Below are 23394 nucleotides of genomic sequence, written 5' to 3'. Positions count from 1 at the left end.
TCCCCTCCCTTCCATTGAAAAGGCAAGCAATTTAATATAGGGTATACTTGTGTAGTCATGCAAAACACATTTCCATGTAAGACATGCTGTGAAACAAAATACAGAGAAAGGAAACTAAGGGGAAAAAATAAATCTTTGATCTGCATCCAAGCTCCTCCAGTTTTTCTCTGGAGATGGACAACAATTTTCATCATAAATCCTTCAGAATTGTATTTGTGAGACATTATGTTACCGAGAATAGCTAAGTTATTCACAATAGATCATCATACAAGGTTGCTGTTATTGTGTATAATGTCCTCCTGGTTCTTCTCATTTTACTTTGTATTAGCTCATGTTAAGACTTTCCAGGTTTCTCTGAGAGCATATTGCTCATTATTTCTTGTAACACAATGGTATTCCATCACAATCATAAATAACAACTTGTTCAATCATTCCCAACAGTTGGGCATCCCTTCAATTCCCAACTCTTTGCTATCACTAAAAGAGTGACTATAAATGCTTTTGTATATATTCATCCTTTAAAAAAAATCTCTTTGGGATATAGACAATTAGTGGTATTGCTCAGGTAAAGGGTATACATAGTTTGCTAGCTGTTTGTTCCAAATTAGTTCCAAATTGTTCTCCAGAATGTTTGAATCAGTATACAACTTCACCAACAATTTATTAGTTTTAATTTTCCCACATCCTCTCCAACACTTGTCATTTTCCTTTTCTGTCATATTTGTTAGGTATTGGTTCATAGTTCAGTTAAATTGCTTACCTTTTCAATGGGGAAGGAGAGAGGGGAAAAATTTCGAACTCAAATTTGAAAAAATAATACTAAAATTGTTTTACATGTAATTGGAAAAACTAAAATGTTAAAAACCCCACATAGCTGAAATTGGCAACTCAGATTTCTGGACCATCAGAATTGTCTATAAGAAAGAAGTGCACATTTTGAGACATGTGTAGGTCTTGAGTAACTTGGGTCTGTGCTCATTTTTTTTTGAATTTGCATTTCTCTAGGCAATAGTGATTTAGAAGCATATTTTTCATATGAATATGATTTTGTTTGAAAACTGCCAGTTCATATCCTTTGATTTTATCAATTGAGGAATGGCTCTTTTTTCTTTTCTTTTTTTTTCTCTCTTATTTCTATAAACTTGACCCAGTTTTCTATGTATTTGAAAAATAAGGTATTTATCATAGACACTTATAATTTTTTTCATATAGTTTATCAACTACATATTTCCCTCCATCCCATTTCCCCTATTTATTCTTCTCTGTCTCTGTCTCTCTGACTCTCTCTATTTCTGTCTCTGTCTCTGTTTCATTTCACCCTGCCCATTCTCAAAAATAATTTGCTTCTGACTTTTATCTCCCCATCTATCCTTCCTTGTTTCAGTACCCAAACCGGTTCTGTTAGTCCCTTCCCCTCTTACTATCTTGTATAGTAAGAGAGATTTCATTTCCCAATTGAGGATATATGTTAGTCCTTCTTTGAGTCAATTCTGCTAAGAGTAAGATTTACAAGTTACATGACTACCCCTTTCTTCTATCTTCCTCCTACAGTAAAATCTCAGTCCTCTTTTATATCAGATAATTTACTCCATTCTACCTCTATTCTTCCCCTTTTTTCCAGTGCATTCTTTTTTTCTCACAACTTATAATTTTATTATTTTTAAATAATCATACCATCATATTCAATTGAAGCCTCTGCTTTCAGTCTGTCTTCATAATGAGAAAGTTTTTAGGAGCTACAAGCAATCATCTTACCATGCAGGAATGTAAACAGTTTAACCTTACTAAATCTCTTATGATTGTCTTTTCCTGGTTACCTTTTTATGCTTCTTTTGAGAACTGTATTTTAAAGTTAAATTTTCTACTTTTTTCTATTTAGCTGTGGTCTTTTTTTTTTTTTTTTTTAATCAGGCATGCTTGAAAGTTTTCTGTTTCACTGAATGTTTATTTTTCCCCCAGAAGGATTATACTCAGTTTTGATAGGTAGCTGATTCTTGGTTATAATCCTAGCTCTTTTGCACTCAGAAATATCATATTCCAAACTCTCAGATTTTTTACTGTACAAACTGTTAAATCTTCTGTTAACCTGATATTTGCATTGTTTCTTTTTCTCTGCTTGCAATTTTTTCTTCTTGACCTGGGAGCTCTGAAATTTGACTCTAATATTCCTGGGAGTTTTCATATTGGTATCTCTGTCAGGAGTTGATCAGTAGATTATTTCAATTTCTATTTTATCCTCTGGTTTTAGGTTATTGGGGCAGTTTTCCTTGATAATTTCTTGAAAGATGAAATCTAGGTTCTTTTTTTGGTCATCATTTTCAGGTAGTCCAATCATTCCTAAATTAATTGTCCTGGATCTATTTCCCAGGCCAGTTTTTCCAATGAAGAATTTTACATTTTCTTCTGTTTTTTTCATTCTTTTGATTTTGTCTGACTGATTGTTGATGTCTTATAGCCTCTCCTTGCTCAATTCCAAATGTTAAGGAATTATTTTCTTCAATGAGTTTTTGCATCTCCTTTTTCATTTGGTCACTTATGCTTTTTAATGAGTTCCCTTGAGTGAATTTTTGTATATTTTTTCCCATTTTGCCCATTCTGCTTTTTAAGCATGGTTTCTTTAGCAATTTTTTTTATCTCCTTTACCAAGCTGATGGTTCATTTTTTATGATTTTCTTTCATTAGTCTTATTTCTGTTTCCATTTTTCCTCTACCCTTATTACTTAAAAAATCCTTTTGACCTCTTTCATGGCCTGAGCTTTATATATATATATATATATATGTATATATATATATGTATATATATATATATATTTAAATCTTTAGAAGTAGGAATTTTGACTTTTTGTCTTCTGAGTTTGCTTTGATTTTCTTTTGTGATAGTAACTTTCTATAATTTCCAGGATATTTTTCTTCTTTTTCCTAATTTTCAACCTATTTCTTGACTTTCAGCTCTATTCTAAAATGAGGTTCTCTTTCCAGAACAGAAGGGCCACCCTCTTATCCTTCAAGTTTTCTCCTTTCTTTTTCCCTCCCTCTATCTCTTCCTCCCTTCTTCTCTCCTTCCTGTAATGTTTTGGTTAGCTTTCTGGGAGTCTCGGGACTAGGCTTGATTTCAGCAGAATAATCACTATGAGAACAGTCAGGGATAAAGTCCAAAATCTTCATTATCTCCTTCATAATCTGTCCTCTTTGCTTGGGATCCAGCTAGCTTTCTGGTCTTCTCTTCTTAAGGTGCAGGAGGCAGGAGAGCCACCAGGATGGTCTGCTCTCTATCTTGAAGTCTGTGTCTGACTGAGTTTGTCCCAAGTTTACATACTTTATTACAATTACATCATTATAGTATACTGAATATAAACCAATCATATCATTAGGGAACCATTATTTGTTGTGAGATTAAATTAACCATACTGAATTAGAGAACTCACATGTTAAACTAGATAACCATTGTTTTATCAATTCCACTGAGTTAACACCTTGTTGTAGGATTAAATCAATCATACAGAGTTTCTGCTCTTTATACCCTCCCTCCTTTCTTCCCTCCCTCCTTCCTTCCCTCCCTTCCTGCCTTTTTTCTTTCCTCTTTCCTCCCTCTGTCCCTCCTTCCTTCCTCTTTCCCTCCTTCCTTCCCTCCTTCCTTCCTTCCTTCCTTCCTTCCTTCCTTCCTTCCTTCCTTCCTTCCTTCCTTCCTTCCTTCCTTCCTTCCTTCCTTCCTTCCTTCCTTCCTTCCTTCCTTCCTTCCTTCCTTCCTTCCTTCCTTCCTTCCTTCCTTCCTTCTTTTCACTTGTTCCAGAGATAATTTTGGATAATTTTTTGGCTCTTCCAAGGTGATATAATCTAAGAAGAGGTGTGTTTACTATGCTCTTGGCCTGTGGTATGTTCTATGAATGACTATAGGCACTCTTTTTCACCCTGGAATTGTGACTAGGGTCTCCAATTTCCTGAGCCCTCAAGCTCTGGTTTGTTACTACTCCTTCCTACCCTTCAACCCAGGATTGTCAATCACATCCAAGTATGAGCAACGTAACAGAATCCTGCCTCCAGTGCTAGCAAAGAGAATTCTTCAATGTTCTTCTGACTAGTTTCCTTACCTCATCTTATTCTCTGTGGGCTGAGAACTCCAGAAACTGCCACTGTGGTCATTGAATCAGTAACCAACAAGTCCTGCTCCCGGTTTGATGGATCCTGATCTGTGCCAGGACAGCCTTAGCTGAATTGTGTTCCACTTTGCATGTATTTTGAAATAAAAAAAAAACTATTATTAAAATTATTTCAATCAATCATTATGTGGGTTCTGGTGCTCCAGAATTTGCTTTGAGGCAATATTTAAAGGTTTTTGGGGAGAGCTCCAGCAAATTCCTATCTTTTCTCTGATATCTTGGCTCCACCATACCCACTTCACTTCTTTAGGAGAATACTCTGCTTTATTGGTTGAAGACTATTTCCTTTGATGAATATAATTTCCAGCTTCAAATAATATAATTTTGACTTATGGGCATCCCATTACTTAAGGATATCAAGTATTGATTAAATTAGTTAATGGTCAGTTTTCAACTAGCATATGCCCCATAGGCAAAAACCAGGTAATTTCATGATAATTAGTGGATATTTGTGATTTAGGGTGGATATTAGGGAGCTATCTAAAAGACATTCCAATACTTAGAAAGGATTCTCTTCTATTCATTGGAATGAAATGAATTTCAAGCTGAAAGAATTCTTATAGATTGTGATAGTTCAAACTCCACATCATGTGCATGAGGCACAAAGAAATAATTTCTCTGTGGGTATGTTGATAGTAACAAATAACCAAGATGGAATTTGAACCAAAATTCTGTGCCCTTTTTTTTTTTTAACCATGCCACATATTAAGGAATATTAAGGAAAAAAAACACACAAATAAATTCAAGTGATGCAGACACTGCCTCCAAAGAAAAATGTCAGGTTAGAAATGTTTATAAATTTGACACTGGTGAACCATTTAACTAAATCTGTCAATCCATAACTATGACTTAACTGAATTTGAGGCTTATTTTCTTTGGGAAGGGTACAATATGTGAGGCAGGAAGGAGATGTGGGAAGTATTGTGATTCTGTTACTAAATGATTATTTCACTTTCAGAATTTTGAAGTTCTCACTTGTAAAAATCATCATTAACATTTTGCATATTATTAATGTTGTAGTCAAAATTGTAATGATTTACCATATACTTAAATATAATTTTCTTTTACAAGGGTCTCAAGTTTGTTTTTTTTTTATAATGAAACACATTTTGAATGTTTTAGCAAAGATTGTTGGACAAATGGAATTTAATTAATAGAAATTCTCTTGGCAGCTAACTTTCTGTACCAGTTTTTTAATTTATATAGAAGCAATTATTAAAAATGTAACCATGTAAAGTTGGAATCTGATCCAACTTTTCTTTTATTTATTTATTTATTAATTATTATTATTATTATTTTGCTACACAATTGGGAATGATCCAACCATTCTGAAGAACAATTTGGAACTATCCCAAAGGATTATATAGAATTACGCAATTCTTTGATCTAGCCATACTACTACTACTCAGACTGTATCCCAAAGACATCATAAAAAAGGGAAAAGAACTCGTAATTTTTTATATTTATAGCAGCTCTTATAATAATGGCAAAGAATTGGAAGTCAAGGAATACCCATTAATTAGGAAATGACTTTACAAGTTGTTGTATATGAATGAATATAATGGAATACTATTGTTCTATAAAAAATGGTGAGTGTGTGGATTTCAGAAAAACCTGGATTTATATGAAGTGATGCTGAGTGAAGTGAGCAGAGCCAGCACAATACTGTACAAAGTAAAAATGTCATTTTTTGATAATCAGCTTTGACAAAATTAGCTCTTCTCAGCCATACAATGACCTAATACAATTTTCAAAAGGAAATGACATCCACATCCAGAGAAAGAACTATGGAATCTGAATGGAGATTAAAGCTTATTTATTTTTACTTTTGTTATTTTTTTCTTGTGGTTTTTCCCTTTTGTTCTGATTCTTTTTTTTTATAACATGACTGATGTGGCAACATGATTAATATGATTATAAAAGTGTAACTTATATCAAATTGCTTGCTATCTTGGGGAGATAAGAGAAGAGGGAAGAAAGGAGAAAAATAAGAAAATTAAAATCTTATTTTAATCTTAAACTTTTGATATTCACGACCTTTTTTTGCCCAAGAAATTTTTCTGCAACCCCCAAATATATAGGTACATAAAATAGGTATACAAATCAAATATTTACTAATAATAAATCATAAAGAAATTTATTTTAAAATAACTCTTTGGTATACATACAATTTTAACATTTATTAAAGACAAAAGCACATTTACATAATAATTAGATGGATATGCTTATTTATTTTTACATAAAGAATTAAATCATGGTGGGATATTTGATATCCTTTATTGTTGCCAATTTTTTGTGACTCCCACATTCAGTTAAGTAATTGCATGTGGGATTATGATTGGCAATTTAAGAAGCTTTGGCCTAGATTGCCTACACAGTCTCTCATACCACTTCTATAGCTGTCTTCTTACTTTGGTTAAAGACTCTTATTCTAGTCTTAGCCTCACCATTAAGTAGCAGGGTCATTAAATAGCCTCTCTCTTAGTCTTAGGCCATTTCTATGTCATGTAGGTGGTAAGATATTAAAAAACCTTTCCAGTTTTTAATCCTTTAAAATTTAGGCTTGATTTTATAGACAACCCTCCCCCCCTACAAAATATTTAGAGCTCCTAAAAAGGGAAACAGACTGATGCTAAAGGAAGGAGATTCCTTCTTACTTCTTAGGATTTCTATAAAAGAGTCCATTTTTTTTTTTGCCAGTTTCAATAATCTTGTGATGATGAGAACTATCTATACCTAGAGAGAGGACTGTGGGAACTAAGTATGGTTCCCAATATAGCATTTTCACTTCTTTTGTTGTTTGCTTGAATTTTATTTTCTTTCTCATTTTTTTCTTTTTTGATCTGATTCTTCTCGTGCAGCATGATACTTGTATAAGTACATATGCTTATATTGGATTTACATATATCTTTACCATGTTTAGCATATATTGGATTCCTTGCCATGTAGGTGAGAGGGTGGGGGAAAGGGAGGAAATTGAAACACAAGGTTTTACAATGGTCAATGGTGAAAAATTATCCTTGTATATATTTTAAAAATAAAAAAAAGCTTCAACAAATAAATAATTAATTATTAAAAAAAAAAAAAAAGAGTCCTTTTTGTTCAGAAATGAGCTAGACCAAGTGGCGTCTGAGACTAAATAAATTGTGTGACTAGCTAATAAGTTAAGATGACATTTTCTTTCTTAAATGTAATTAGGTAAGGATTTTTGTTTTGTTTTGTACAATTTAGTTTTTAATAAAATACTTTAAAAATACTTCAAGTAAGAGCAGTTAATTAAGTAAAAGGAACTAGCTAAAAATAAAATTTTTCTTTATTAAAATTTATTTTCAAAACCTATGCATAGGGGCAGCTAGGTGGCTCAGTGGATAGAGCACCAGCCCTGAAATCAGGAGGACCTGAGTTCAAATTTGACTGAAGATACATAACACTTCCTAGCTGTGTGACCCCAGGCCAGTCACTTAACCCCAATTGCCTCAGGTGAAAAAAAAAAACATATCCATAGATAATTTTCAGCATTCACTCTTGCAAAACCTCACACTCAGTATCCATAGTCCTCTCTTTTGGTGCAGATGGTTCTCTTCATCACATTCCATTGGAGCTAGCATGAATCACTTTGCTGATGAAAAGAGTAATGTCCATCAGAATTGATCATTGTATAATCTTGCTGTTGCTATGTATAATATTCTTCTATTTCAATTCACTTTACTTAGCATCAGTTCATGTAAGTTTTCCAGGCCTTTCTGAAATCATTATGGTGATCATTTCTTACACAACATTAGTATTTTATAACATTAATATACCATAACTTATTCAGTCATTTCCAACTGATGGACAAACACTGGTTTTGATGACTGCTGCTTTATAATAAAATTTTAGGTCTGCTAGAGCCATGACAACTCCATTTGCTTTTCTTGACCTTTTGTTCTTTCAGATGAACCTTGTTATTATTTTTCCTAGCTTTGTAAAACAATTTCTTGGGAGTTTGATTGATATGACACTGAATAAATAGATTAATTTAGATAGTATTTTCATTTTTATTATATTAGTTCAGCCTACTCATGAACATTTGATATTTTTCCAATTGTTTAGATTTGACTTTATTTGTGTGGAAAATGTTTTGTAATTGTGTTCATATAGTTCTTGACTTCTTGACTTTGCCTTGGCGGGAAGACTTCCAAATATTTTATATTATCTACAGTTATTTTAAATAGAATTTCTCTTTGAATCTCTTGCTGCTGGACTTCGTTGGTAATATATAAAAATGTTGATGATTTATGTGGATTTATTTTGTATTCTGCAACTTTGCTAAAGTTGTAAATTTTTGTAAAAGTAGTTTTTTAAAATGATTCTCTAGGATTCTCTAAGTATACCATCATATCATCTGCAAAAAGTGATAATTTGGTTTCCTCCTTACCTACTTTAATTCCTTTAATTTTTTTTTCTTCTCTTATTGTCAAAGCTATTATTTCTATACAATATTGAATAGTAACAGTGATAGTGGGCAAACTTTCTTTCCCTATTTTTCCAAAGAGTTTGCATAGTACTAGAATTAATTGTTCATTAAATGCTTGGTAGAATTCACATGTATATCCATTTAGCCCTGAAGATTTTTTCTTAGGGAGTTGATTAATCATTTGTTCAATTTCTTCCTCTAAAATGGGACTATTTAAGTAATTTATTTCCTCTTCTGTTAATCTGGGCAATCTATATTTTTGTAAATATTCATCCATTTCATTTAGATTATCAGATTTATTGGCATACAGATGGGCAAAATAGCTTCTAATTATTGCTCTAATTTCTTCTTCATCGTTTTCATTTTTGATGCTATTTGATTTTCTCTTTTGCTTTTTCTAATCAAATTAACTAAATATTTATCTATTAAATAAAAAGAAAATTTAAGTGCTTTCTATGTGATGAGTAGAATAGCATGGTGGGCTTGGATCAGGAAGACTCCTTTTCCTGAATTTAAATCTGGCTTAGACACACACTAGCTACATTACCTTGGGCAAGTGACTTTATCCTGTTTAACTTAATTTCCTCATCTGTAAAATGATCTGGAGAAGGAGAAATGGCAAACCACTTTAGTATCTTTGGCAAGAAAACCCCAAATGGGTCATAAAAAGTCAGACATGAGTGACAAAAGACAAAACCACTACCAACAACATGTGCTATGAATGATATGATGTATAAGATATTGTCTTCAAAGAACATTCAGTTTAGTTGTAGAGGTGAGGAATATAGTCAGTCAATAAGCATTTTTAAAATGGCAACTATATAGCAGCCACAAATGTAAGTGCTGGAAACATAAAGTAGGGAAAAAAAATCCATAGTCTGTGTTCCAGGAGAACATTCTTTTAAAATTAATTAATTAATTAATTAAATATTTTCCCTGTTACATTCAAAACAATTTTTTTTACATTAGTTTTTAAGATTTTTAAGTTCTAGGTTCTCTCCTTTATCCCCACCCACAGTTAAAACAACCACATGTGAAGTTATGCAAAACATTTACATAAAGGTCAAGTTGTGAAAGAAAACATAGATCTCTCACCCTAATGAAAATAAAAGCCCTCAAGAAAAATTAAGTTAAATATAAAAAGAGAAATAGAAAATGTTTAGATCTGCATTCAGACTCAATCAATTCCTTCTCTGGGTATGGGTAGGATTTTTCATCAAATGGATGTGACCCATTATAAATCTTTTGGTCGTCTATCTTTTATCCACGTCGTGGTAGACACCTTTTCAGGATTCACTTTTGCAATAACAGCAGCAAAAGAGACAGCCCGAGTGGTAACTGGTAAATCTTGGGAAATCTGCATCATAGCCTGGTTATAAAAGGTATTTGTGCCCACTGTGGCACAGCGTCTTATGATCTCCTCTAAAGGAGCATCCCTATGTAATCCTAGTATAATCCTTCTACAAACCTCTCCCAAGAAACATCGGGTGGTTCCATTGCTGACTGTGCCCACCACTGAAAGAGCCTGGCAGTTATGGCGTTTGACTCATGGACATCAAAAATTGTTGGACTTGAAAATCCTCAGGAATCATTGGATTCTCTGAGGCATTATAAGACTGTTGCAGGACTTCAAAAACTTGTGGGGATCATTGGATTCCCTGACACGTGAAGCAATGGACAATAGATTGGTTTTGGACTATCTCTTGGTTGCTGAAGAAGGCATGTATGTGTGACTGATGTTTACATACCCTCCTTCTAGGACTTCTGGAAATCTTTTACAAAACCATGTTGATTTATATTGTTTGCTATAGCACTACTTGCATGTACAATTCATGTTTGTCACACCACATAGACCCTGCACTGACTGTGGGGAGAGTCTTCACTAATAGCCTCTGCGTTGTTGCTATGTGCTTGTGTTATAACTCCCATGCTGATGGGTTTGTGCATACTTGTCTCTAATGAGGCCCTTCAACCCAGAAACCCACTAGCAATCTCTACTTCTCTTTGGTGCTTTTCATCTCCCTTCCTGAGTTGATGGGGAGGGGGTGATTATCTCCTTTTTAGTGCTTTCATCTCCCCTCCTGAGAAATCGGGGGGGGGCGTGATCACCTCCTTTTTGGGGTTCTCACCTTCCTGAAAAGTCAGGGATGGCGCAACCACCTGTGGTCTAAAACAAAAGAAAGGGGGAGATGTAAAGGGCTAGAACTGAGCAAATGCACTTGGATAATGGAGCACATGAGACTAATTGCCAATTGGACAGTTCCCTATTAACTTGTTTGAAGGTTGACCCTCCCCAGCTATTCTGTGCTGACTTGATTGGTGGGACAAAGAGGGGGAAGTGATGTGTGTGGGGGGAGTAGGAGGAGAGGAGGAAATTTAGACGGTCGCTCTCTCTCATGGCGTTTGAGGGAGGAAGGTGTGTGTGGAGATTGCTAGATCTAATCCCCTGACCTTAACTGTAAAAGATCAAGAATAAAGACGTTTAGTGATCCTGACTCCGGCTGATTTCTGGGAAGACAGAGTTCCAGCAGTTGCCTTTGTGAAACTGTGAGAGTAGTCAGGTCATACTAGTTGGGGAGGAAGCTTAATAAGTGGATATCAAAGTTTTGCTATTGTGTGGGAACCCATCATTGTCGTTCAGTCATAGACTCTTCACAACCTTGTTTGTTTGCTTTTTTTGTTTTTTTTTTTTTGTTTTTTTGGCAAAGATACTGGAGTGGTTTGCCATTTCCTTCTGCAGCTTATTTTGCAGACACAGAAATGACAGTTAAATGACATGTTCAGGGTGATGCAGCTAGTAAGTATGAGAGACTTCAGGTCTTCCTGACTCCAAGTCTAGGACTCTATCCATTGTGCCACTTAACTCCTTGAGTTAAGAGTTCTAATTAATTGTAATAATTTTTGTATAACATTGCTATTAATTGTTATTTAAAAATCTTATATTTTCTACATGTCCATGAAGAAATTTTTTTGTTTTTTACTTCAGTAGTGTAGTTTCTTTTCAGCAAATCTGATTTATTTTTGTGAGATTTGATGATTGAAGATCTTTATGTGGTATTCTGTTAGTTGGATATTGTATATTTTTGAAGAGAGTCCTCTATTTCTTTCTTTCTTTTTTTTTTAAGAATATAACTGTACAAAGTAGATCCTGATTAATCTTTTTTTATTTCTGCTAGTTTAGTTGTGACTTCACTTTGTTCATTTGCTATTTTTGTAGATTTGATTTTCTGTCCTTTTCTTTTTAATTTGGTTTATTAATTTGATTAGCCTTTTCAGAAAGCCAGCTTTTAGTTTTGTTTATCCTTTTCCAACTATTTTGTTTTTAATTTATCTATTTTCCTCTAATTTACAGTTTCCCTTGTTGTCATTATTTTGAGTTTATTTGTTGAATTAATGATTTCTAAAAGTAAAAATCTATAATAATTAAGGGTGAATCAACAAGGTAATATAAAAACTATATTAAGTTACAGCAGAGAAATGAAATATTTAAAACTTTTATTTATTTTTTCTACTATCAATTCCTTTTTTATGCCAAAAGCAAAGAATATCACAGACTTGTTTTTTAAAGTTTGGTTATGGAGGTCTCTCTTCAGCTTCTCGAGAGAGTAACTTAGTTTGAAACTACAAACACAGTATAGATGAAATGGAATAAAATTGATTCTATTCAGGGAGAAAAGGCAGTTCAACTTTTAGTTTTTATGGACAGAAAATAAGTCAATTCAAGAAGGGACTAGAAGGAAAGGAGCCTCCATGTTCAAGCATATAGAAACTAAACCTCTTCTTTGGATTTATTATTTTCCTGCAGGCCATGAAACCAATCTATACACAAGAGGAATTGAGTAAATGATTTCAATTTTTTTCAGTCCATCATCTCTTTATTAAGAGGTGAGTAACATTTTTCTTCTTTGATTTTCTAAAAAGTTAATTAAAAAAACATAACACATTGATAAAGTATTATGTGTTGAAAGAAAATGGACACCAATAAAGAAAAGAATAACAAGAAATTTAGAAATGATTTAAGAGAAAGGAAAACATTGATAAAGAACCTTGATATGGAAATTAATCTAGCCTTTCAAAACAGAATTAATGAAGATAAACAGTAGAAAGTTTATTTGTTATCAGAAGACAATATATGGAGTTAGAAGACATGGGTTAAAATTTTGTCTCTGAAAGATGACAAAGTTGTTTCCAGAGTGTCAGTTTTTTTTATCTGCAATTCACTGCCTATATCATAGGAAAATATTTAGCAAATCTTAAAGCACTACAAAAAACTGGAATTTTTATTACTGATTTCTCAATTCTAGGTAGTTGCAGAAGTTGGCAATTATTTAGCAGTCTGTTGGACGAAGTGCACTGGAGAATGTATTACTAAGGGCATTCCTTGGCAGGAGCAGATCATTGGAGATAAATTAAAGACATGAGTGAGCAGAGAATTTGGTAGAGCTACAAAGTATAAAGAGGGCATTGTAAGGATCATTGAGGGAAATTCTGACTCAAGTTCCCTGGATAGAATTAGATGCACCTGTTAGACACTCCTGAGACTTTTTTGCTGCTAAAATATGATGGATAGATACATATTTGTGGTGGAGAATAGACAAAACATATTTATCCTTTTCTTTTTGGATGTTTGGATATGAAGTTGATGTTGATAAAGGATTTAAAAACCTGTCAAGTGTGATGTAAATCAAAGCTTCTTAAACTGTGGGTGGCAACCCCATGTAGGCTCATGTAACTGAATGTAGGGGTTGAGAAAATTTTGGTAACAGTAAAAGGTATTAAATATTCTGCCAAAATTTAATTCTTTATGTAAAAATAAACAAACACATCCATTCCATTAGTATGCAAATTTACTTTTATCTTTAATAATTGGTAAGGTTATATGTATCCCAAAGAATTGTTTTAAAATAAATTTCTTTATGATTGGTTGTCAGCAAATATTTGATTTGTTTTCTCATTTTATATACCTGTATACTTAGGGTCATGTCAAATTTTCTGTTGGAAAAAGTTTAAGAAGCCCTGATGTGGACATGTTGGTAAGGTAGGCAGAGGTGGTATTGAGTAGCAGTGGAAAGGACACAGGTCCTGGAATCAGGAGAACTCATTTTCCTGAATTTGAACTGGCTTCAGGAATTAGTTATGTGACCCTTGACAATTGGAGAATCCTGTTGACTTTAGTTTCCTTATTAGTAAAATGAGCTAGAGAAGAAAATGGCAAAGTACTTCAATATTTCCCAAGAACATCTCAAATAGAGTCCCAAAGAGTTGGACACAACTGAAATGATTGAACAACAAAAAACAACATGGTTGAAAGAGAATTAAAAGACCTGGATTTGAATCTCGGTTATGACTATACCAAGGTGTGTGAATTATAGCAAATCACCTTCTTATTGGTATCAGTGGTATTTGTCTGATTATTTTAGGCAACCTGGTGACACAGTGAATAAAATACTGAACTGAGGATCAGTAAGACTTAAATTCAAATCCTGCTTTAAACACTTACTAGTTGGTATAACGCTGGGCAAGTCACTTTACTTCTATTTGCCTCAATTTCCTTATTTATAAAATAGGGATAAAATGGCACTTGCTTCCTAGGATTGTTATGAGGATGCAATGACAGAATAGATATAAGACTTTGCAAATCTTAAAGCATTCTAAAAATGTTAGCTATTATTACATGTTTTTGATATCTCTATCTCTTCTGTTTTCTTTGTGTGGGTTGTACACATGGGTATCAGTTAACCAAGTTCCTGTCTTACACATCTGCCTCCCTGTACACACATCAGAATGGCAGTACTCTGGGATGCTGATTGCTATGGTCAGAGCTACTCTAATGATGCTCAGCTGATTTTTGTAGCTGAGTTAACTTCTTATTCCTTCTTAAAGATAGGAGCTGGGGGAGTACTGAGCAACATCACAGATTGTACAAAAGAACCATTGATCAATATTTTATGAAATGTGTGTTTGACACTGCTCTATTTACATTAGGATGGAAGTCATAGAAAGTGGGAGAGCATATGTCCTGGGGGAGCAGTGGATAGGAAAGCAGTTAAATCTGCCATTGGATCTCATCTAGAAGAAACCCTTTAAGTACCTTTTAAATACTCAGGAGCTCAGCTGATAAAGAATAGACTGTGTTTGTTTCCATCACAAGGCAACTGGGCTTTATATCCTGTATCATATGTCTGATCAGAGAAGGAAGTAGTAGATATTTCCAGAAAAGAGAGAATTGGATCAATCCTGGGGTTCAGTCAGTACATCCATTTGTGGTGAATATCACCTGCATCACAACCCAAAAAATTTGATCTTTTAATAATACCCCCCTTCCTTTAATAAAGCTTTCAATACTCCTTTGCTCTATGCAACCACTTAAAATCAAGAGTTGTTAAATCTGGAATGGACGGAGTGTCAGTAGCAGTCCCAAGAGTCACAAGCATTATGGAGTTCTCTTTGGATGGGAAGAATTTTGTAAGTCTCCCTCCTCCATCCCTTTGGATTCACCTAGAGACCTTTTAAGATTGAGGTATTGCAAAGGTATGTTAAGAGAAGCACTAGATTTGGCGCTAAAATTTTTTGGACATACAAACTTCTAAGGAAAATAACCAAGAGATCAGTCAATATTTTTACTTCCTTTCAGGGAATAAACTACTTTAGAAACAAAGTTCATTTACTATCCCATAGCCTAGGCACAGTAAGCATAAAAAAGAGTCTGGGTGATTCAAGTTCACTGGGTAGAGTTCAATGCACCTGTTAGATCCATATGAGACTTCTCCCACTGCTAAAACATAGACCATCCCAAAGGATGTGAACAGACCATTTTCAGATAAAGAAATTAAAATCATTCATATAAAAATGATCTAAATCACTACTGATTCGAGAAATTCAAATTAAGACAACTCTGAGGTACTATTACATACATGGCAGGTTGGCAAAGATGAGAGGAAAAGAAAATAATGAAAATTTGAGGGGATGTGGGAAAACTGGGACACAAATACATTGTTGGTAGAATTGTGAATGAGCTAACCATTCTGGAGAGCAATTTGGAACTATGCCCAAAGGGCTACCCTTTGACCCAGCAGCGTTTCTACTGGACTCATATCTCAAAGATATCTTAAAGGAGGTAAAGGGACCCACATGAACAAAAATGTTTGTGGCAGCCCTCTTTGTAGTGGCAAGGAACTGGGAACTGAGTGGATGTCCTTCCGTTGAATAAATTATGGTATATGAATATTATGGAATATTATTTTTCTATAAGAAATGACCAGCAGGATGATTTCACAGAGGTCTGGAGAGACTTACATGAACTGATGCTAAGTGAAGTGAACAGAACCAAGATAACATTATACACACAACAAGATTATATAATGATCAATTCTGATTCAGGCCAATTCCAGTGATCTTGTGATGAAGAGAGCCATCTATACCCACGGAAAGGACAGTGGGAACTGAATGTGGATCTCAACATAGTATTTTCACTTTTTGTTGTTGTTGTTTACTTGCTTTTTGTTTTCTCTTTCATCATTTTCCTTGTGAAGTCTAATAAATGTGGAAATATGTATAGAATTATACATGTTTAACATAGATTATTTGCCATCTAGGGGAGGGGGCATCAGGAAGAAACGGGAAAAATTTGGAACACAAGATTTTGCAAGGGTGAATATTGAAAATTATCTCTGCATATGTTTTGAAAATAAAAAGCTTTAATAATAAAAAAAATTAAGTATGGAACATCCATATAGGCCAATATAGATTTATGATGGGGTATAGATGGTACGGTGGATTGAATATTAAGTCAGAAGTGAGTGGTTTCAGACACTTATTAGCTGTGTGACTCTAGATAAGTCACCAAGTTTGCCTCAGTTTCCTCATCTTTAAAACAAGGTGGAGAAGGAAATGGCAAACCACTCCATTATCTCTGCCAAGAACATCTCAAATGTGATCATGAAAAGTCAAACACATCTTAAAATAACTGAACAACAACCTGGTCAAAGCATCCAAAACATTCAGATTCCCCTTTTCACTTTCCATTCTGTGGATATAATTGATATTCAAATTGTTGGTTGTTGATAATGTTGCTATTGATAAAGAATTGTAAAGCCCATCAAATGTCATGAAGACAAATTGGTTTGGGAGGCAGCATGATATTGTAGAGAGACAGGGGGCCTGGATTTGAATCCAGCCTCTGACCCTGTTTGTGAGATCTTCAGCAAATTCCCTTAACTCTTTAGACCTCTAATTAATATATGTAAAATAATAGTGCTATTAATTGCTATTCATATCTCTAATGATTTTCAAAATTTATTTCTGAAAGGTTGCTTTGAGTATGAAGGCTTGGGTTCAAAACGTACTTCTCATGCTATTTTTATGATTTTTAAATAAATAACTTTTTTTTTTCTTCGGATGTCTTTATGTATAAAAGCAGAACCTCTGAGATTATTATGATTTTTTTGCAAGATAATTGGGGTTGAGTGACTTGCCCAGGGTCATACAACTAATAAGTGTTAGATGTCTGAGGGCAAATTTGAACTCAGGTCCCTTTGACTCCAGAGGTGGTGAGTTATTCACTGCACTATCTAGACTATCCCAATTCCCTTAGATTTTTAATAGCTCTGGACCTATGATCTTTTGAGAACTAGCCTAGCTAAATTTGTAGAGATTCATCATCAGATGAATTTTTTCATTTTGGTCATAATAACTCATGAAAACAATCTACTAATGTGGAGGAGATGGCGACCCGAATCAGCAGAGAGAGCACCATACTTATGAAACTTGGGTCCTTTGAACTATAGATGTTGAAGTATGGTAAGCATTTACTTTTTGTCCTTCTTTACTTATACACATATACAAATATATTTAAGGAGTGAGTATTTATTTTTCTTCATTCCTTATTAAGTAGATTCTAAATAAATGGAAGGATTCTATAAATGGGGAGATGGAAGCATCAGCTTTTTGCAGTAGAAATGGGCTGATCATCAATTTATATTTTATTCTTGGTATTATCTTTCATAAATAATTTATAAAAGCATGTAAGATTGCACAGCTTGAGATTGAAATGCTGTGGCTTGAAAATAAGGGTCCTGGTGAGCAATTTAAAAGATTCTGGTAAGTATTCTTGGCTGAAATGTTTTTTAAAATGCCAATCTCATAATACTATGAATAGCAATCAGCACCTATGAGTGCCTGCAAGAACATAAATGAAGTTTTCACATAAGATCTACAGCTGTGGAAGAGGCCCTTGTGGTCATTCAATCCAACTTATTTATTTTTCAGATAAAATGAAACCAGAGAGGTTAACTGGTTTGCTTCATGTCAGAATCAGTATATAAAACCACATGCAAATCTGAATCCAAATTTAATGCTTTCCCCATGATATCTTACATATCTCCAGGGGTCTTAGATGTACTACTAATAATTTAAGTGACTTAATAATTTATAATAAATATTTAATTGATGATACTTAATAACATTTAATAATAATAACTTAAATAACCAAGAAATGTGCCTGCTAAAATCTCTGCTAAAATTTCAATATAGAAATTGATTATTTTTTATAAAACTGTTATCGATAATCGCAGCAGACTGACTTATGGTGGACTTTGGTAGTATTTCCATTCTCGGTTTGGTGGGAGTGCAAGAATTTCAGAATGTTCTCAAGTCTGTTTCCAGCAGTACTGTGAAGACATGCAAATTTATTGGAAAAAAAACAAACTCTTCCTTCTATCTAATTTGGACTAGGCCATGGTGAGGGGCAGGAGGAAGAGATCGAGCTTTCTGGAAAAAAAAGAATTTTCCATAAGTGGTAGCACTGTTATATGAGAATTATGGCCAGAAAAGTTTAGCAAAACTAAGAAAAGCTGTTTTTAGCACTGAAGCACTAGATGGTGAATATATAGGGAGAGAACAAGCTAGTTTCTGTTTTGAGGTACCATTTAAATCTGCTTCTCTGAAATCTCCACCTGTTGGTCTTAATTATGTCCTCAGGGGCCAAGCTTTTATAATTGCATCTATTTTTCTCATGACAGCCTTTTACATGCATAAGGAAAACCCATCTTTTCTTCCTTAGGTCTTCTCTAGGATAAATATCCCTATTTCCTTTACCTCCTATGCCATACCTATAGCACAGACTTTTAGACCTTGTACCCTTCTAGTCATCTCATTTGGATATTCTCTGTTTTGTTAGGGTTCCTCTTAAAACTCAGTATCCAGAACTGAATGCTACCTTTAATGTGGTCTGATTATGGCAGAGTACAGTAGAAGTGTGATCTCCCTCTTTCTGGATATCATTTCCACCTTAACGCAGCCTCAGGGAGCATTGGCTTTTCTTGGTTGTCTTCTTGAAAGCAAAACTTATTTTATGTCTCTCCTTTTCTGCCCTTTGGTACCTAGTTCAGGACCTTGCACATAGCAGGGGATTACTGAATTTAAATGGAAATGAACACCCCACTGTTGAATAGTATTCAATTTTCATTTTACTGAAACCTCAAATCTCTTCTACAGGAACTGTTGCCTTCTTGTACTTAGCAATTTTTTTGAATCTAAGTTTAGGACTTTACATCAAATTTCTTTATTAGATTTGGCCTGCTGTTCCATTCTGTGTGGATTCTTTTGAATGCAGGAGCTAGAGGCACCTAAATAGGGTCAGCATCATAAATGGAGAGAGTTTAGAATGCTACAGCAGTGGAAGCTGTGATTTTTGGATTTGTCTAAGATCTGGATCAGGCTTTTAATGTCGTGGGAAACTTGGGGTGAGCAAAAATGCTCTGAAATTTCCTGAAAGTAATTCAGCCCACTCTCCTTCTTTTCAACTCTGGGCTCACCCACCTCCTTTTCCTTCTGTACCATCTGTCCTAGATATATATACATCCATAAACTCTACAGGGTGTCCATTCCAATTCTTACTAAAATCTTAGCACAGTCTCAAAAACACATCTAGAATAATACAATTATAAAAATATGTAGTACAGATATGTAGAATAATATAATTAAATTAATCATATTCCCAGACAATAAGTAAACTTTTGCCTTCAAGGATATCACAATCTAAGTAAAGAAAATACACACATACACATCAATGAATAATGCTTAAAATAAAAATGTAGAAGAATATAATTGAGTATAGTGTAGACCTGGATCATAAGAATAGGCTCCTAACCTCAAGGATCTCACAATATAGTTGGTAACACATCACACACAGGCACTACACACACACACACACACAACACATGCACACGATGCAAAACACACAACTGATTATAATACAATGATACAAATTGTCTTCTAGTTCAAAGCATTCTGAAAGTCTCAAATTCAATGTTTCCTCTCATTCTTTATAAAGTGATAAGACTATTTTGAGGAATTGTAGATTCACAAAGTTTATTTTACAAATAGGGAAATTGTAGCCCTTGGCTGATCAGGGATTTTATCAGAATCATGCATGGAATCAGTGTTGCCATGAATAAGATTCTGGTGTCCATATCCATTGTAATCTACACACTTCTGGGATTACATTGAATAATATATGGGGGATGTACTATTTAACTTATTTACTGAAAGGAATTCCAACAGTCTTCTTCTTGCCATTCTAAACTGCTTTGGGAGCATTCTTTCATGCCTTCACCCTGAAAGAAATGCAAAGCTTTAATATGTAATAAAGTATTAAGTATACTATACCAAGGTATCAGGATATATAATGACATGATAAGGGTTATAAGTGGCCAGAACCCTTGTAGTAATCCTACAATGCAGAAATTTTCAGATTGATTATAGAATCACCTGGAAAACCCAGTCTCTTTAAGCAATGTTTCACGCAAGGCAGGTGATATAATCTCCAAGATATAGTATATTATCAGAGGGAGACTACAGTGAGTGATGGGATTAAAAACTGACTTTCACACTGCCTTAATGAACCCACAAATCATCCTTTTCTTGAATAATACAGGGGCTAGTGTTAATTAGTGGCATTTTGAATAGAACATGAGGAATACAAGCTGTATATCAGGTTGACTTTTTAAAAAAATTCTTTTGAACACAAGTATAGCTTTGGAGAACTTTTCTTCCCTTTAACTTGGTACATATTGTACTTGTCTGAATGGCAGTTTGATGTAGTGGGAGGTATACTGAACCTAAAGTCAGGAGGACCTAGACCGAATTGGCAGCTCCACTAGTTACTAGCTATATAAAAAGTCATTTTATCTCCCCAGGTCTCAGTAAATGTAAAATGAGGGGAATAAAACATATACTCCCTAACTTATAAATCTGTTGAGAGGCAAAGTTGTTGTTGTTGTTTTTAAACCAACCTCTATAAATGTAGGTTGTCCTTTGGATCTTGAAATGGCTAGATGATGTCAAGGTAAGGATAGAGAGATTTAGCTCCAAGATTCCTTGATTCTGTGTTTGGAGAACTATTAGGGCCTTGTTAGCCTTATGACAATGGGGTGGGACAGGAGAGACTTTCCCACAATCTCCCTCTCCCACAGTCTGCCATAGGACTTGCAGTTCTAATATTCAGATTTTATACTGCTTTCCCCTCCTCAAACTTCACTTCAGTTCTTTGGGATCTAGAAGTCAAGGGACTTTTAAAATCCTTCATTAAAATACAGATTCTTTGGAATGGGAGAATCAGGATGTTAAAGCAGGAGAGTTGGTTTTAGGGAGCTTGTGCTCCTGGCAAGATCTGTGAAATAACTGATATGTCTAAAATCTAGAATAGGAGTCGGGAGATATGCAACTAATCATTTTTGGGGGGGGTCTTTCTCTCATCCTCTGTTTCTTATTCTTTATAAGAGAGTCTGATGTGGACTCAATTTATATAATCTAAATCCTCTCCAAGTTCTGATATTTTATTGTTCTTTTTTTCCCAAAATATGTTTTTATTAAAGCTTTTTATTTACAAAACTTATGGATGGTAATTTTTCAACATTGACATTTGTAAACTTTCTGTTCCAAATTTTCCCCTCCTCCCCATGCCCTCCCCTCGCTGGCAGGTAGTCCAATACATGTTAAATATGTTACAATACATATTAAATCCAATATATGTATACATAATTATACAGTTATCTTGCTTCAGAAGAAAAATTGGATCAAGAAGGAAAAGAAAACTGAGAAAGAAAACAAAATTATGTGTGACGCCATTTGGGGTTTTCTTGGCAGATATATTGAATCGTTTGCTATTTCCTTCTCCAGCTCATTTTGCATATTAATAAATTAAGGCAAACAGGATTAAGTGATTTGTCCAGAGTCACTCAGCTAGTAAGTGTCTGAGGGCAGATTTGAACTCAAGAAGGTGAGTCTCCCTGACTCCAGGCCTGGCACTCTATTCACTTAGCTGCTCCTGACATAGTAAATCTGTATTTGTGAATTTTAGCAACACCTTAAATCCTGAAGTCATAGCTATTGAGCATTAGTAGACATTTGAGAACAAAGTGCTATCACATGTAGGAGGAATTGGCCCTGGGGAAGAAAGACTAAGGTCACCCCCACATAGCAGTTTCATGACTTTTCTATATTTGACACAGGCAAGTCTTAAATGTGGCATCTTCCAAATGACCTTCTGTGGGGTATATCTTCTTGGCATTTTATGCTGTTCCTGTTCTTTGTGTTGAAAGCCCAGATATATACCTTCCAAATAATTGGAAGTCATGATTATTGAGAATGAGGGGGTTATTATAGTGTAATTTCTGGAGTCTTTTCTGTGTTTGTGTCTGAGACCAAGTGAGACCACTTGAGTTTCGAGTCCCCTTATTTCAAATCCTCTCAGCCCTTTCAACAAAATAGAACTCTCATCCTGGAAACCATAGAGCTTTTTCAGGTCAATAACCTTAGGCTCTGAAGAATTTCCATCTTTGAGACCATGGATAGAAATATAAGGAAAGGTAAAATAGAATTTTTTCCACTCTGTTCATCTCTTCCAAAAGCAAAGCTTTTCCTCCAAGCCTCTGAGGACTTTGACTCACTTCTCAGGACTCTTAGACATTTAGAAGCCTGATCATGTTTCTGAGAAAAGTGATTTTGATTAATTCTACTGTTAATTCAAAGCATGTTCTCCTGAGTGAAATGACTGAACTCTATCTTATGGTAAAAAAACAAAATCCACATCTGTCAAATAAACCATGATCAGATAATATATAGTTGTCTCGTTGTCACCAAATAGTTCTAAGTACCAAAGTTTCCCCTTTTTATTTTTGTGTGGGGATAAAAATCATCTCTCCTACAATAAAAGAGACCGAGGCAGAACTTTGAGCCAAGAGCACTTTATTAAATGGTCTGCGGTTCTCTCCCATGAAGTAGACTTCAGTTCTTCCTCACAATCTGATATGCCTTCCTTCTCCTTCCAGGGCCCTATTTTTATAGGGCTAGATATCCAGACATTCAGGAATAGCTAAACCAAATATAGAATTGATTGACATATGATGCAAAACTAAAATAAACAAAATAATATGTCAGCAGGGTTACAAATTGGGTGAAGCAGGAAATATCTCCACACAAAACTTTCCCTTAGGTTAGGCACAAGAAAGTGGTACAAGTGGTACAATGACTTAAGTGGTCCTAAGACCTGTTCCTATTGGACAAGTGATTGGTCCGAGGTACAAAAATATTCTGGGGGCTTTTCCATGTAGTTGAGTGACCTCTGCCACACTGGGTTTGGCCATCATGACAAGAAAAAATGAGGATGAAGGGCCCTTGGTTAACTTCCTGTAATTAAGCAAGTGAACTTAGAATCTGCAGCTCACAGCTCTGGGGCTTTATACACAGAACATTGACATAATTTTATCAAATTGATTAATA

General features: G+C 34.5%; 1 protein-coding gene across 8 annotated transcripts in view; it reads left to right on the top strand.

The window, feature by feature from the left end:
- The window catches only part of SSTR5 (somatostatin receptor 5), a 360218-nt gene that overhangs the window by 253003 nt on the left and 83821 nt on the right, over positions 1 to 23394 (top strand). For 7 of the 8 annotated variants that reach the window (XM_074279703.1, XM_074279705.1, XM_074279708.1 and 4 more), the window contains one exon: positions 12419 to 12498. The exons of the other annotated variant lie outside the window; for it this stretch is intronic. The gene's annotated coding sequence lies outside the window, so the exon portion shown is untranslated. The remainder of the gene's footprint in view (positions 1 to 12418; positions 12499 to 23394) is intronic. 8 annotated transcript variants of the gene reach the window in all.

Source organism: Sminthopsis crassicaudata, chromosome 1 (assembly GCF_048593235.1).
Source record: "Sminthopsis crassicaudata isolate SCR6 chromosome 1, ASM4859323v1, whole genome shotgun sequence".
In the NCBI taxonomy this organism is placed as follows: Eukaryota; Metazoa; Chordata; class Mammalia; order Dasyuromorphia; family Dasyuridae; genus Sminthopsis; species Sminthopsis crassicaudata.
This window is presented reverse-complemented; position numbering and strand designations above follow the sequence as displayed.